Source organism: Fukomys damarensis, unplaced genomic scaffold, assembly GCF_012274545.1.
Source record: "Fukomys damarensis isolate Sample0158 unplaced genomic scaffold, DMR_v1.0_HiC HiC_scaffold_29, whole genome shotgun sequence".
NCBI lineage: Eukaryota > Metazoa > Chordata > Mammalia > Rodentia > Bathyergidae > Fukomys > Fukomys damarensis.
Genome location: NW_022900941.1, coordinates 3,952,788 through 3,965,283, shown reverse-complemented (window position 1 = coordinate 3,965,283; position 12,496 = coordinate 3,952,788). Strand labels below are relative to the sequence as shown.

General features: G+C 37.6%; 1 non-coding gene across 1 annotated transcript; it reads right to left on the bottom strand.

Annotated features, from left to right (window-relative positions):
* Window positions 1-11,013: 11,013 nt before the first annotated feature.
* LOC117283709 lies at window positions 11,014-11,120 on the bottom strand. Its single transcript, XR_004514740.1, has one exon. It is a non-coding gene; the product is annotated as a U6 spliceosomal RNA (small nuclear RNA).
* Between the last annotated feature and the right edge of the window lie 1,376 nt (window positions 11,121-12,496).

The following is a 12,496-nucleotide window of genomic DNA, read 5'->3' as shown; positions in this document are numbered from 1 at the left end:
AGATTTTTCCTTCCACAGTTGAGGCAGTGGTGAAAAAGATGGCTATATTAAATATCCAGAAAGCACATTCCTAAGGAATCAGGAAATAACAAAGAAGAAAAAACGCTTAATTCTTTGAATTCTGTTTGTTGGGTCAGTACAGCTTTGTTAAATGAAAATTCTTTACATATTCATGATATTGTCTAATCAAGTACAGTACTAGCACCGAGTCAACTGTTCATGCTATGCCTGTGCTATGTGTAAATGTAACAGAAAATATAAGTAAGTAGTACATGGCACAGGAATCCAGAATGCAGCACTTTTTTGCCTTGCACAGACTTGTAGTATAATTTTAAGTAATTGCTCTATTAGTTCCTGCTCCCCAAGTGTGCAGTGTGTATCCCCGAATGTAAGCTCGCAGTCAGGTGTTTCGCACCCTCTTTCTCATCTCTGCTCTTTCCCATTGGTGCTTTCTCAGGCTGAAGCTCACTTTTGCATACTACGTTCTTTGCGTATTTCTGCTAACCGTATCTGCTTTCTATTGCTATTTCCCATTTTGCTGGGGGAGAGTGGAATGACTGAGCCTCCTCGACCCCCACTCACCCCTGTTTTAAATCAGAGGGAGAGACTAAGGAAAGCACAATTACTGAAAAGAAATGTCCTTAACAGTCATCATTTTTCACTGTGGCTCTGACTCCAATCTACAAAGGCAGCATTCTTTGATTACTATCATCAAAAGCCCATTACTTTAAAGAGGACAGTACACATTTTGAATGATGCTATTAAGGTGCTTTTTTGTGGCTGAAGTTGCTAAATAGTGAATACTTTACACCTGTCCAGTCATGCAGAGTGCATTGAAATATTTAAAATATGAGGCAATCAGGCACCGAACCTAATATTTACTCTCAGAATCACTTAGCTATATTTTATCAACTCCCCTGGTCTTCTGAATTTTCATCAACAGAGCATATATCATGAAATCCTCCAGTGCAGGGGAAGGTCATAACACCTTCCAGTGACTTCCACGCTGATGACATTAAAATCTGAAGATACATTCATTTCCTGAGATAGGCTGTTCCTTTGTGAAATGAGGACAGACCAAGGGTTCATCTCATGGAAAATCAGACCAATCTTTTTTCTCTGCTCTTAAATCAAGCAGAGCTTGTCACCACCTTCTGCGTTCACTTTGCATAATACTATTTTCTTTTCCTCATACATACTTCCCCAGCCTACTAAGTCCCACTCTGCTCATATATTGATCAGGCAGGGTAAGTGACCTGAACATATATCTTAAAAATCATGACTCTCTTCATTTCTTAAAAACCTCGAGTGTGTGTTTTGCAATAGTGAATTCACCCCAGAGGGAAAGCTGCACTGAGTTTTGTCACCACAAAGGGCACAGGGAGAGTGAGCCCAGGGGAACAGCAGGAGTCCAGGGAAACAGGGTTCAGGGAGGCTGGATTAAATCCCCTCAGTCTCCGCAGCTGGGGAACTTACAATTATTTTCATTTTTGCTCAGAAAATGCCGTCCACTCTGGCTTTCCAACTGCTCTTCCCCAAACCCAGTCCCAATACTCAACTTCAGAGCTTTAGGCTTGGCATTTCTCTCCTCTCTCGTCTAGTTGTGCTTCATTCCTTATTCCATTCACACGGCTGCCAGAGACGGGACGAGAGTGCCAAGCTTTTCATCAGGATGAAGTGGTGAGCTTGGTTATCGCTTGGTGATAAAGGTGAGCTTTGCGTCACTCCCATGGCTTCTTCTCTTTCTTTTTACCTCCCTCTTTCTTTTCTTCCCTCCTGTCCTTCCTTCCTTCCTTCCTTCTGTCCTTCCTTATTTTTACAGATTTTGGTGGCACTCAACACTCTAAACTACATGTGTGGTTACCTGTCCTGCTTTTCAAAGTTATCCACAGGGACGAGAGTTGTCTGTCTGATTTACTGCTGGACTTTTGGACCTAGAAGAGCACTTGTTGCACAATCTATATGCAATACATCATTGTCGAATTGGTACTGTTAAACACGGGGGGCTGTCATTATTAGCCCACTGGTGGAATTATTACATTTACAAAGAAAAAAAATTATATATATTGATAAATAAGTGCAGGAGACAGCACAGCCTGAAACACAATAAAGAGAAATTCTGATGAACTTGTTATAATCAGATATAAAAATTTAAGCAATGAGAGGAATTACACTTAGAAACAATTTAAGCCCCTTCCATCACTCTGTTCATGCCTAGCACCTACCGTTACTGGATTCTACCCAGAAGCCCCATAAGTGAGAGCTGAGGTTTTTCACTTAGAGTCTTCCTCAAGGTGGTGGTAAATTGAAGATCGATGTCCCAGAACCCTGAGAATCTGATATCACTCTCAGCATGTTCCCTGGCTACCAGCAACTCCACAAGCAGGGTTCAGCATCTAACACAGGCATGAAGAAGTCGTTCAACAAGTCAAAAGAATTAAGACTCACTAAGATTTTAGTTTAGCTATCAATATCAAAAATATTAAACACAAAGGTACATTCAGCAGCTGAAGAACTCATAGCTTCAAGATAGAATATCACTGAAATATTCAGAAGTTAAAAAATCTCCCAAATTAAAAATTTCATAGAAATTTAGAGCACTGAGCAAAATGAATATAACCAAAGAATGTGCTCAAAGATTAATCAAATGAATATTTTTCTAGAATGCCCATTCAAATGTACTGATAGGACACATCTGAATGTGTTTAAAATGAGAAAGCCTAATTTATCACGTGGTTATAACAGAAGGTGGTAAGATTAATAAAGTGGGATTTTTGTATTTATGATATCTAGTACTTAGGTGAGAAAACAAAATTAACACAAAAGAAAGTACCATAAATTTTTGGAATAACTTGGGGTCTTCAAGCCAATAAATGGCAATGATAAATGTTAGTATTTTCTGAAATACTAAGGACATTTTTGTATAACTACAATATTTTAGCAGGAAAATAAACATCCTTTCTTTGTGAGACAATCTATTAGGTGAACCATGGAGATGTCTTAAGAGTTGGGTTGTGAAGTCCTGACACATGAGTCTGAGATGTTTTCTTCTCTTAATTAGTTTTATTGGTACATGTTAAGTATATAATAAAATGACCTTCATCATTGGAAATTTGCGCCTTTCCATAATCCATCATGGTTCATATATTTTCCCCATTCCTCTGGCCTCCCTTCAACTCCTCCGTCCTTCCTTATCTACCAAGACTTTGTTTCCATTTTTTCACAATTTTTCCTCCTGCTTCTTTGCTTACTCTCCCCCCGACATTTCCCCTTCCATTGCCATTTCACATTATCTATTATATCTTTTTACACTTTTAGTTTCTCACATTAGAGAAACGATTCAGTATTCACACATGTGTGCCCTATTATTTCACTTAAGAGAATCACCTCGATGTGCATCCATTTAGTTATAAATGTCTCTATGTTCTCACTCTTTATGGCTAAGTAGTACTCCATTTGATTTTTAAAAATATCTTCTTTAGCTAGTCTCCAGTTGATGGGCAATTGAGCTGTCTCCAAGTCATAGCTAGTAAAAACTATGCTGCTATGAACATGGGTGCATATATATATATAACTGTGGTATGATTCTTTTAATTCTTCTGGGAAGATATCCAAAGGAATAGCCGGGTCAAATGACACTTCCAATCCTAGTTCTTTGAATTATCTCCATACTGATCTCCCTAGTGGATGCACCATTTCACACATCCACCAGACATGCAGCAGGGTTCCTTTTTCCCCCACAGCCCTGCCAGCATTTGTCATAGGTTGATTTCTTCTTAGCAACCGTTCTTTCTGCAGGGAGGTAGAATCTCAGTGATATTTTCATTTTCATTTCTCGAATGACCAGTGATGTTAAACATTTTTTTCATATGTTTATTTGCTATTTCTATTTTTTTGTCTGAGAAATATCTGTTCATTTTATATGTCCATTTTTGGATTGGGTCTTTAAATTCCAGAGGTTTGATTTTCAAATTTCTTTATACATTCTAGATAGTAAAACTTTGTCTGAGGAACAGCTGGTGAAAAGTTTTTGCCACATGGTGGGTTCTCTCATCACTCTCTTGGTGGTTTCTCTTGCTGTGAAGAAGCTTTTTAATAGGAAGATATTCCATTTGTTGATTTTCTGTGTTATCTCATGGGCAACTGAAGTTTAGTTCATAAAATCTTTTACACCAATGTCTTCAAGAATTCTACCTAACTTCTCCTCCAGCCAGTTTAGTGTTTCTGTTTTAATATTTAGATACTTAATCCATTTTTAGTTTAGTTTAGCGCATGGTGAGAGACAGGTCTAGTTTTAATCTTTGGCAAATTGAAATCCAGTTTTTCCAACACCATTTATGAAAGAGGCTATCCTTCCTTCATTGAGGGAATTTGGCTCCTTTGTCAAAGATGAGGTGGCTGAGTGTGTCTAGAGTTGTTTCTGTATCTTAATATTTGTTCTACTGGTCCTCAGGTCTGTTTCTTTGCCAGTACCATGCTGATTTTATCACAGTAGCTTTGTAGTATATTTTTAAATTGGGTCTGCGATACCCGCTTCTTTGTCTTTATTGCCTAGAATTGCTTTTGCTTTTCTAGGTCTCTTCTTGATCCAAATGAATTTTTTATGGTGTTCTCATGTCTGTTGAGTATGCTGCTGGGATTTCAATTGGGATTGCATTGAATCTAGCAGTTTTCAAAGTATGGCCATTTCCAATATGTTGATTCTTCTTACCCATTATCAAGGGATGTCTTTCCATTTTCTGATATCCTCTTCAATTTCTTATTTCAGAGTTCTATAGTTTTCAAAGAGTTCTTTGATTTATTTTGTTAGGTTTATTCCCAGGTATTTCAATTTTTGGATGCTATTGTGAAAGGAATTGTTGGCCCCAATTCCCTCTCGGGGTGTCTGTTTTTCCTGTACATTAGTGCTATTGATTTTTGTGTGTTGATCTTACATCCAGCTACTTTACTGAGTTTGGTTATTAAATCTAGAGTACTTTTGGTTGAGTTTTTGGGGTTTCTATATAGAGTCATCTGAAAATAATAATAATTTGACATCTTCATTTCCTAAATTATTCCTTTTATTTTTTTTCTTTTATCTACTTTCTGTGGCTAATATTCCCAAAAGTATATTGAAAGGAGTGGTGATAGCGGACATCTTTGTCTTGTTCCTGATTTTAGTGTGAAGGATTTCAGTTTTTAACCATTTAACATGATATTGGCTGTTGGTCTTTCATAGACTGCTTTTATCAGATTGAGGTAGTGACCATCTATTCCAATTTTTGTAGGGTTTTTATCATGAATGCATGTTGGATTTTTGTTGAACACTTTTTCTGCATCTATTGCAATGATCATATGTTTTTGTTCTTGTCTCTCTCCATATAGTGTATTACATTTATTTATTTGCATATGTTGAACCATCTGTGCATTCCTATGATGAACCCCACTTGGTCAGGATGGATCATCTTCTGGATGATATTGTGCATTCTATTTGCAAGTATTTTATGAAAGATTTTTGTGTCTGTGTTCATTAGAGAGGTTGGCTCTTTTTCAGTTGGGTCTTTCTCTGCTTTAGGGATCAAGGTGATGTTTGCTTCCAAGAATAAATTTGGGAGTAGTACTTTCTTTTCAATTTCATTGAAGAGTTTAAATAGTAGTGGTAATGGTTAATCTCTAAATGTCTTGCAGAATTCAACAGTGAAACTATTAGGGCATGAGCTTTTCTTAGTTGATACATTTTTAATTACATTTTCAATTTTATTGATAGATACTGGTTTGTTTAGAATTTTTAGGTCATCTTTGTGCAAAGCTGACAATTCATATATTTCTAGAAATCTTTCCATTTCTTCTGGATTTCCATCCTCTGGAATTCTGCTAAGTCCATTGTAATTTCCCCCTTTTAATTTCTAATTGCATGGATTTGGGCCTTTTCTGTCCTTTTGTTTTTGTTTTTGGTTTTGGTTTGTTTTATAAGTTTGGCTAAGGGTTTGTCAATTTTGTTTATTCTTTCAAAGAACAAACTCTTTGATTCATTTTTTTCTTTTGTATCATTCCCTTAGTCTCTGTTACATTGATTTCTGATCTTTATAATTCCCCCTCTTGTATGAGCTTTGGGTTTGTCCTGCTCTTCTTTGCTAGAAGTTTTACATTCAGCATCAAGTTGTTTAATAGAGGTTGCTCTCTGTTTCCCTTATATGATTATTTGCTGCCATGAGTTTCATTCATAAGACTGCTTTTATTGTGTCCCATAGATTCTGATATGTTGTATTGTCATTGTCACTTAATTGTAGGAACTGTCTGATTTCTTCTTTAATTTCCTCTGTGACCCACTGGTTACAAGTGTGTGTTCAATTTCCATGTGCTTATGAAACTCTTGCAGTTTCTTTTGCTATTTATAACCAATTTATTTGCACTGTGATATGATTATGTATAGAGAATCACTTCAATTCCTTTATACTCACTTAGACATGTTCTATGAGTGAATATGTGTTCTATTCTGGATAATGACTCATGTGCAGCTGAAAAGAATGTGTATTCTAATTTTATGTAGTCAAACACTCTGTAACCACCTGTTAAGTTCATTTAAGAGTCTGAGTTCTACTATTTTGTTGTTTTTTTTTTTGTCTAGTCGATGTATCCATTTGTGACAGTGGGATATTAAAGTCCACCAGTACTCTTTTCTTTTTCTCATTGAATTTATTGGTACATTTTAGGTATACAGTACAGTTACATTCATTATTGGGATCTTGTACCTTTACATGACAGGTCTTGGTTCTCATTTTTACCCCTTATCCCTGCCCTCCCTTCAACCCCTCTTACCCTCCCCATTTACAGACATTTTATTTCCTTTTTTTCATTTTCTCATATTTTTTCTTTTCCCTTATTACCTTTCCCCTACCCTTCCCACTTTCCATACACCTTTAGCCCTTTTCTTCCCATTTCACAATGTCAGTTATCTTATTAGGATCTTATGTACTATTACAGTTTATTCACACCAGAGAAACTATTCTGTATTTAGACATGTGTGACTTATTTATTTCACTTACGAGTACATCCTCAATATGTATCCATTTTCCTATGAATGAGTCTAATTTCTCATTCTTTAGGGCTGAGTAGTATTCCATTTTAGAGAAAAACCACATCTTTATCCAGTCTCCAACTGATGGGCAAATTCATTTGGAACCATAAAAGACCTAGAATAGCAAAAGCCATCTTAGGCAACAGACACATGGTAGAATGTATAACAATTCCCAATGTGAAACTATACTACAAAGCCACTGTGATAAAAACAGCATGGTACTGGCAAAGAAACAGACCTGAGGATCAGTGGAACAGATTGAAAGACACAAAAACAACTCCAGATGTACTCACCTGCCTCATCTTTGACAAAGGAGCTGACCATCCCCACTGGAGGAAGGATGGCCTCTTTAATAAATGTTGTTGGAAAAACTGGATCTCCACCTGCCAAAGATTAATTTCTCATTCTTTATGGCTGAGTAGTATTCCATTTGTATTAGTGCTTATTTGATTTTTCATGTTCATTAGTATTTGATTTATATAGTTGGACACACTAGAGTTTGTTGCATAAATATTTATGATTGTCATCTCTTCATCTTGGATTTTTCCCTTACAAGGACGTATTGTCCTTCTTTGTCTCTCTTAATCAATGTTGATTTGAAATTCACTTGATCTGCAAAGATCTTTTTGGTGGGTTCCTGTGGCATGGAGTATTGTTTTCTGCCCTTTAACTTTCAGTCTGTGAGTTTCTTTTTGAATTAAGTATGTTTCTAGTATGTAGCATATTGTTGGATCTTGCTTCTTGACCCATTCTGCCAGCCTATTTCTTTTGATTGGTGAATTGAGACCATTAACATTGATGGTCTCAATTATAACTAGTATATGCTGACTTATCCTCATCATGACTTTTTTGTTGTTGTTGTGGGATTCTTATCTTTTACATTTAATTTCTTGTTGTCCCTGATGGATTCATGGTGCTGGGCTTCCTGGGGTTTGACTTTCATTGTCTTTTCCTAGAACATTAACAATTTTTGAGTGCTGGTTTGGTATTCATGATGTTTCTCAGGTGCTCTTTGCCATGAAGGTATCTTATTTCTCCATCAATTTTGAAAGAGAGTTTTACAGGATACATCAATTTGGGTTGAAGTCTGCTTTCTGTTAGGGCTTGAAATATATTGCTCCAAGCTCTTCTTGACTTGAGGGTTTGTGTTGAGAAGTCTGCTGTGATTCTGATGGGCTTTCATTTGTGTGTATTTGTTTCTTTTCTCTAACTGCTTGTAGAATTTTGTTCTGTTCAGTTTCTGGAATCTTGACTATTATATGCCTATGTGTAGAATTTTTTTTATCATGGCTAGTTTGAATGCTATATGCCTCAGTTATCTGTATGTCCAAATATTTTCCCCTACTCAGGAAGTTTTCTGCCATTACATCTGTGAACAATTTTTTTTTTAGTGACATGTGCACACTCTCCTGTTTCTTCATTACCTCTGATCACTCTTATGTTATTCTTTGCATCACCTAGTAGCTGCTGAATTGATTTCTCATGGTCCCTAACTATTTTTAAGACATTTTTCTTTTCCTAGTCACTATTGCAATCCTGCCTTCTATATCCAAAATTCTGTCCTTACATTGACTCATTCTGCTGTGTAAATTTTCTTTCAGTGGAGTTTTTAATCTCCTGGAAATCTGTTTGCATCCGTTTATGAAATACAGTTGTTTCCTATGTTGTGATTGCATCATGTTGCTCAGCTCCTCTATTTTTATCTGTGTCTGCTATAGATTTATTAATAATCTTTTGCACTATGGGCACAATATCTGGTATTATCTGATGAATTGTTTTTTATTTCATTTTTTTACAGATCCTGTTTTGTTGCCAGTTCAGGGAATTCAGGTAGTTGATTATCACACTGTTCCATCCTATTTCCCTTTGGGGTTGCCTTAGGAGATCTGGAAGTCTGGTTTTGAGACTTGTTTATGTGTTTTCTCATTTCAATAAATGCAGTCTGCTGATCCTTTGTTGAGGCAACTTTTTGCTCACCCAGGGGTCTTCATTTCTCATCAAGCCACCAAGCAGCCTTTTTCTGCTGCTCACCAGTACTCAACTCCTGGGTTCTGAATCAGAATGGTGACCTCCTGGATCCCTGAGCTGACCTGTTTTCTGTGTGTGCTTCTGGTTGGGACCTATGCACACTGGGGGTGGTATCAAGGTGTGCCCCTGGCTAGGGCCCCTATGTAGCTGTTTTCTGGAAGGCCTTTGGCTGGGGGCTGTGAGCCTGTTTCTATTGTCTGAGCAGGTTTCTGGCTAGGGTCTCCATGCACTTACCAATGGTATTGGGGTGAGCCTCTTGCTGTTGTTTGTGAGCCCTGTGCAGCTTTTTTCCAGGCAGGCCCTTGTCTTTTGGCCTGTGTACTCAATTCCTTGGCTTTGGGGCTGGGTTGTGGCTGGGATCTGCCTACAGCTGTGCTGCTCTGGTCCACACTGCTGCTCACCAGGATCTGTGCACACTTGCAGATGCTATGGGGCAGGCCTCTGCCTGAAGCTTCTATGCCTGTGCTGCTCTTTTCTGTGTGGGCCTTTGGCTTGGGCCTCTATGCCCATGCCTCTGGGGTTGGGACAAAGACCTGGCTAGGTTCTGCCTGCAGCAGAGCTGTTCTGGTCCATTGCTGCTCCCCAGGATTTGTGTGCACTTTTGAGATGCCTTCTTGTTGTTTCTTTTAAATGGCTAATGAAAAAGTTGAAAGTGAGCAGTGAGTATATGTTTTTGGGAATACCACAATACAAATTGGGGCCAACTAACTGAGAGGCACAGCAGAGAAGTATGCAAAAAAATGCTTTTTTCCAGAATAAGAAGAGCTCATTCAGTACACCTGAGCTCCACACACCAGAATGACATCTGGTTTCCCAAGTCTTCCATCAGGATGCAGCATAATTTGGTGACAGCCTTTTTCACCTGATATGCTCTCCTAAGGACTGTTCTCTAAAGGAAATTTAACTGCTGTGTCTGATTGCCTTAACTCTCAGCAGTGTCTGCTCTCTGAATGACCATGAAGTTGACAGAGCCCTTCCAATCAGTGAGCTGAGACTCCTATTAGTCTTAGGAATCACAGAAAGACAACTTCAAAGCATTCCAGGTAAAGAAGAAAATTAGGTCTTAAAATATTTCAATGATTCCAGAGCCAGAGTCAATGGACCATTCCCTCCCTCACCTTATCTGTCCTACTGCTCTTGTTCATTAAATATCAGTGAATATTCCCAACAACTCTCCAGGAGATTGAATATCTGAATGAGAAAGATCATCAGAAAGTTATCTATGCCTGTAAAACCAGGGAATAGTCCTGCTAAATAGAGAGGAACCACTCAGGGAAAGAAGTCTACATCTTCACTTAGTTTATAATTTGGCCTGTTCAGAACTTCTAAAATTTCACGAAAGGGAATGTAAAAGAAAAAATATCTACAGAACTTGTAACCCCCAACTCCTTCAAATATGACTTAGTGTTCCTTTATGGACAGTTCAGTGTCAAAGCTGGAGCTGCGTGTAAAGGTAGCGCTGTAAGAAATAAGCTTCTTGGAAACTTTCTGATAGTTCAAGAAATAAGCCCCTCAGAAGTTTCCAGCTACACAGTGATTTTTTTTTTAATTCTAAGTTGTCATAGATCATTAAGTTCCAGCTTCTGCCAGGAATGGAGAACACCAGCGGTCAAGACACACATTCAGAGAAATAAACATATTTCCTTCGAGATCATGATTATTAATATAAATGTAATTCGAAATGGATTGGAAATGTGATTCTGCCACATTTTGTGACAATTACTAAAGATCAGAAGGTTTTCCAGTACCTAAAGGATGTTGGAAATGGGAAACTTTGTTTGTAATCCTGTGGAGTAGGAGCACAGAAACTTTCAGAAAGTCTTAGAATTCAGTTAAGCGCTTCTGCTTAATACTACGATGACCTTGGTAACGTTAACGAGCTACCTGTATCTCAATTTGGGATTGTTGTGACATATTTCTTTTCTTTTTTTAATATGGAACGCTTCACAAATTTACATGCCACCCTTGCACAGGGGCTGTGCTAATCTTCTCTGTATAGTTCCGATTTTGGTATATGTGTTGCCGAAGTGAGCACCCTTACAATATATTTCTAACATAGCCTATAAATATGTTTAACACAGTGGCTGATTGATAGATAATATTACAAAAAGGCTCAGGTATTCACAGATGAGGCTTTTGGAAGGTGGTTAGATGATGGGGATGCTGTTTGAGGCAGGGGATTAATCCATCAGTGAGTCCATAGCTGAATGTTCCCTTAGCAGGCAGGAGCTTGTTGAAAGAGGTGTGTCACTGGAGGCAGGACCTGGAAGGGTATATTCTGTCCCAGCCCCTTCTTACCTCCCTGGCTCGCTTACTTTCTCCTGTTTGTAGCCAAGATGAGGTGAACATTTTTCCCAACAGATTGTCTCTACCATGATGTTTCTGCCATGGACTCCACCAAACAGGGTATGAAGCCTCTGAAACTGTGAACCAAAACATATTTGTTCCATGAGAATGGCATTAGATATTTTGGCCCAGGAACAGAAAGTCGACAAATACTCTGGTACATACACATTACTAAGAAGGTGCTAATTTTATGGATCTAAGAATGGAAAAGTGATAACATTGGTAATGATGATTTATTTTAATGAATAAAATCCCTCCAATAGCATCTCTATTTCAGCAAAGAAATTGTCACTTGCCTCAAGAGATTCTTAACCTAACTCCCATGTATCTTTCTGTCTTATTTCGTATTGTGTACATTAAAAGCTTTTCTTTCAGTTTATATGCAATGTCTTTAGAAATGTCTTACATTTTCTTTTCTTGTTTTGATACCGGGGATCGAACTCTCTTGTGCTTGCGAGGCAGGTGGCAGCACCACTGAGCTAAATCCTGGCCCTAGAAATGTCTCATATTTTCTAATCAAAATATCATTTTTGGGCTGTGGATGTGGCTTAGTAATAGGCCATTTGCCTAATAAAATATCATTTATTCAATGCATCTGCTCACCCCTCTGTACCCAATCTCTTTCTCTGTTTTATTCCAGTTCCCTGAAATAATGCCCTCGCGGGAAGTGTTCTGGTGGTTGGGTCACGAAAGAGCTTCCTTGTAATCACTGTTCACTGTACATGTGACATAAGTGTGTATGATTTGTGTAGACCTTTCAATCATCTCAAAAGAATTATTCATTTCTGAATAAAGAAGTTATATCCATTATAGCTATATTCTGGGATAGCACTTTTTTTTTTATAAAAATGAAAAAAACATTTTATGTTTTAGTCCAAAATAAATATAGTGCCTAGTCACTATTAAACTCATTTGCCAATCACTTTTTAGAATAAAAAGTTAGAACTTGTTTTCTCAGCATCAACATTTTAGTTTTCTCATTTATTACACTGTCATTCATCATTTATTCTTTCATACACAAATATTAATTAAATTATCTTAGAACCCTATTTGTTGGACAGAATT